General features: G+C 34.4%; 1 long non-coding RNA gene across 1 annotated transcript; it reads left to right on the top strand.

The window, feature by feature from the left end:
- Nucleotides 1–644: 644 nt before the first annotated feature.
- Nucleotides 645–1,142, top strand: LOC115920069. Its single transcript, XR_004062158.1, has 2 exons — nucleotides 645–732; nucleotides 1,002–1,142. It is a non-coding gene; the product is annotated as an uncharacterized LOC115920069 (long non-coding RNA).
- The last annotated feature ends 3,837 nt before the right edge of the window (nucleotides 1,143–4,979 follow it).

The raw sequence follows: 4,979 nt of genomic DNA, 5'->3' as shown, positions 1-4,979 counted from the left end.
ACAAATACAATACAGTATAGCAAGAGACAAGTACATAATAAGGATTAACAAACAAAGAGATAAGGGAGCAGCAAGTGGGTCAGGGTGCACAAAAGTGAAGTTCATCACTGTTGCCCGGAGGCATGTGCCCGCACACATGCTACTCCCAGTACATAATTAAAAATTCTATACATAGAATATTGCACATGATAAAAGGGGGAAGATAACAAAATAAGTTGGAATAAAAATTGAATATAAAAAAGTTAATTTAAAAATGATTTAAAGAAAAGAAAAAAAAATGCTCCAATTTACAAACAATTAATACCTCCTTAACTCTGAACATTCCTAAGGGGTCTAAATAATAACAATGAAAGCTTCATTATGTTCATGTATATTTTATTTTTTTTTATCAAAAAGCTAGATCTCGAACAAGGATTGGTATTAACACATTAAAATAACCTTGAATCTAGGAAATAACTTTTACATTAATCAAATAATCCTTTTGTAAACACTAGATATGGCGGCAATGTGTGCTCAGCTCACCCATTTAATAGTGATGACACACATTCATTAAATAGTCATGACATTAACTATTTTTGTCTGTTAAGTTGACCATCAATGTACTTTCACACAACCAAATGATTCTACATATCTAACTTGCAGGTGAGCAAGACAGAAAACAAGAAATACAATTTAAAGAGCCAGGAGAGATGGTTGATGGAGCAGTGGATCCGTTCAGAGATGGACGTAGAGGTAAATATGGGCCTTTATATTTAAATCAAGGCTTGTTAAATCTTCACAAAAATTAGTAAAAACGGAAGAGAGAGAGAGAGAAAAAGAGAAGGAGAGGAAAGAAAAGAGAGAAAAGAGATGAGGGGTAGGAGAGAGAGGGGGAAAGGGGCGACATAACATAAAGATAATGAACTAATCCACATCTTCTCTTCTAAATCTTCTCTAAAGCTCTTCTTATTATTCCCTAACATTATTTTATTCATCTTTTCCACTGCGAACTTTTCATATAGGAGGTGACCCCACATCACATATAAAATGGTGCGAACTACGGAGACGAATAATGGAAATAGATCAACGACGACCTTCATCTGGACTGGAATCAGTAAAGAACATATCATTTTTCTAGGCGTTGTCGTATGTGTTGGTGTTGGTCTGTTCTTCCTAAACCGAATTAACGAATTAACGGAGATTCTACGCTGAATATTAAAATAAATCAGTGGACATACTATTACTACAACATTCTTTCTGTTGCTGCTATCGCTCCTACTCAGGGGCCGATCCAGCCGGCGGCAGGAGGGGGGGGGGGTCAATTAGTGAGAAAATATTCAGCGGCGACTCAGCCAGCCGGTGAATAAGTGGGGAGGGGGGAGAAACGCTATTTCTTTTTTTCTTTTTTTTTTGGGGGGGGGGGGCAAACAAAAACCTTTGATTTTTTTTGATTTTTTTTGCCGGGGGGGAGGCTTTAGTTTTTTGTTTAAATAAGGTCAAATTAACGTTACCATCTTATTTTTTACCAGTTTTGGGGGCTAGGGGGGGGGGCCGTCGGGTTCTCCCCTCCCCCCTTGGATTCGCGCCTGCTCCTACTTTTAGTACTACTACTACTGCTGCCACTCCTACTAGTACTACTACGTTCATTTCCAGGACTTTGTATTTCATGTTGTTCATAGTTGATACTTTAGTTGCAAATGATATTATTGTATATACACTTCAATCTGTACCACACGTAGCTTATCATGTCATTCTGAATTTGTTATGCCAGTCTTTTCCTTTATTATTCATTCGCAGTTAATCTTTATATTTGTTAAACCTTACTAAAAACACATTACATTCATTATATATAATAAATAATATTTTCAATAACTGACCTTCTGTATAGATAACAAGGCCCCTCATCATTATAAAATTATGCTATCGTTCTATCGTATCTCGCCTATTACACAACAAAGGTATTTCATTACTTGCTTTTAACATTCCACTAGTTTTTAACTTTCAGTCAAAAGACAGTAAACTGTCATCATGTAAGTTTACTTTTTGAAAATTAAAACAAATAAATCCCGTTATGTATGCCAATCTTTATATACAATTGTAGACAAATGGTTTATTTCAAATAAAACTTTCATCACGTCGTTTAGCCGAATTACAAAAGTTTACGAACAAAATTAATAACACATAATGTAATAAATAACATAACATAACATGATATTGAATCGTATAGAAAGCATATTTGACAGAGTTTTGTTAATCATTCTTCAGTATGTTGGTATATTAGTATATACGATCACGATTTTGGTTTGTCATATATATATGTGATGAAGACCAGGGGGTGAGTTTATGCACAATTACAAGTATATATATATATATATATAGAGTGCTTTAATAGTGTACAAAAAGCAAACATTTTAGGATTAACTGTGCAGTCCGATTTGAAATGGGACAAACATATCTCAGACCTTTCATGCCGTGCTAATAAATAACCTTTCATGCTTCGTATTCTCAAAACATACAGATTGCCATTCTGTGATCTAGTAACAACTTACAAGGGATATATTCGCCCAATATTGGATTATGGAGTACCTGTTTTTAACGGAAACCTCAGCCAAAGTCATATCTTAAGTTTGGAACGAATCCAGAAAAGAGCATTTAGGACCATTTTAGGTGATCAATATATTAATTATGACAAAGCTCTTGAAGTGAGCTCTTTGCAGACCCTGTCAGATAGACGCAAACAATTGTGCACTAATTTTGCTTCATCTCTTGTCAACAACCCACTTTGTAAACATTGGTTACCTGTTAACAATAATGTAGATTATTCACTACGAAGAAGGACCAAGCATCGTCAATTTCATTGTAAAACGAACCGGTATAGAAATAGCTCAATTCCGTACCTAATAGACCTGTTGAATGCATGAATGAATCTTAATTGTCTACCTGTTGAATGGTCCGGAGTCTCATTGTCTGCGTACATTTTTACATTTTTACATTTTACATTCCGCATTTTAAATTTTAAATTTTATGCTTGTATAATTACTTGTAACATCTTTTTTAAATGTAATGCAATCATGACGTGGCAATTCAGATCAGATGGTGTTCAAGTTTTTAATTCATTTGCTTATTTTTCCCCAATGTACGAAAGTCGGGAAGGAGCTTACTTGTTTTGTTGTTGTTTATTTTTTTGAAATTCCCGACACTCCTTGACACAAGAGAAGTCCAAGGATGAGCGAGCAGACCGTTAGCTAGTGTATGGGAGTGTGTATAAGAGTGTAAATGTGAGTGTTTATGATAGTGTCCAAGGTACAGGAGTGAGAATAGGAGCGTGTATATGAATGAGAGCGTGTATTGAAGAGCAAAGGGCCTGCTTGCTCATCCTTTGACCCACTCTTGTGTCACCTCACAAAATATATTTTAAACGTGAATTAATTTGCCTGTTATTGCCTTAGTCATATTAGTTATGAACTTTGTTATGAATTTTGTTATATACTGTATATTATACTTTGTGAGAATGTCAAACCACATTTGTATGTATTATAATTTATTGCCAATGTAAATTGTTCATAATTCAGCCATCTGGCTGCGAAGTGCAATTAATAAAACCTTTTCAATCTCAATCAATATCAATATATATATATATATATATATATATATATATATATATATATGTGTGTACCCCTGATAGGACATAATAGACCCCACCCATGTTACGGGATAATAATTTTCAGGGAATATATTTCAGTATAAGTCTGATGGAATTATACTGAATAAAGGTCAACAGACGAAAACAATAATATTGCATTCAAATAATGATATATATTCAAATATACAATGTATATATAGCCAATAGAATAGAGAAGTACAACGTACAACTGACCTCATGTGAAATTAAGCAAAAATGTAAAACAAATAAACAACAAATATATAGTTGAATTCGAGTGATTGTCGTGATGGTCTTCCTCCTTTTATTCTTGTAGTTGTTCACCTTTAGTCATTTTATTGATTTTATGCATTTGTGCACTATTATTGTGTGAAAATAAATAGATTTATGATCTTTAGAAAATGAAGGTAATGTCGGTCTATATGACGATGTATGCCAAGATATATTTCCATTGCAATTGTAAAATAATGTGGCTATGTGTCAATTCAATACTATCAAGAAATATGGCCAACTTACTCACAAGCATGTGACGTTTTACAATGGCCAACAAAACTGTTCAGACTTTCGAAAATGATCAACCCAAGGCTATTTGACTAGCCTTGCGCGTCACCTAATGAAATGTACGAGCATGACAATGACGTAATCCGAAATGTATTTGATTTGATTATCTATCATCAATCTTAATGCCCTAAGTTCAAGAATAGATAAGCTGTCGCTCATAAAGTTGGAATATTTTTGTTTTACCCCAATTTATGGAATTATTTAAAAAATAATTTAAAAATAATGGATCTAGATAATAGTATACATTCTCAGATTTTATTGAATAATAATTTGCCAATGTGTGTTTTGCGGGACTGCTAAAGCATGTGTATGCTACTATGCTTATTAACTAGGTGACCTACGCCCTTAAGTCATAAATGACAGTAATGAGGATTAATGGCCCACAAAAGGGCACTAATATAGCATATCGACACGGTTTTGATCCTGGGGCCTCACAGTTACGAGGCCATGGCTTCGCCACTAAACCATGACTCAGACTGTACGCAGCGGGGGCTAGGGTAGGGGGCAGTTTCCATAAATTAAAAAAACAAAGAAAATGCAACAAATTTTCAATAATTTATTGCATTTTACCCCGGTTCCCAACATCAAAAAATCCTCTGTGTGCCCATGCCTCGAGCCATAATGCATGGCCGTCCAGAGGAGTTTTGTATGGGGTAAAATAAAAATATTCCAACTATATGAGCGCCAGTGTATATATATATGAGATAACAATTTGATGGTTTACACGTATAGATCTCTCTTCTGGAATGTTGAGAGTTTTTAGTTTTATTTAGTTATG

The sequence above is a fragment of the Strongylocentrotus purpuratus genome, unplaced genomic scaffold (genome assembly GCF_000002235.5).
Source record: "Strongylocentrotus purpuratus isolate Spur 01 unplaced genomic scaffold, Spur_5.0 spur5_scaffold_7, whole genome shotgun sequence".
NCBI classification, from domain to species: domain Eukaryota; kingdom Metazoa; phylum Echinodermata; class Echinoidea; order Camarodonta; family Strongylocentrotidae; genus Strongylocentrotus; species Strongylocentrotus purpuratus.
This window is presented reverse-complemented; position numbering and strand designations above follow the sequence as displayed.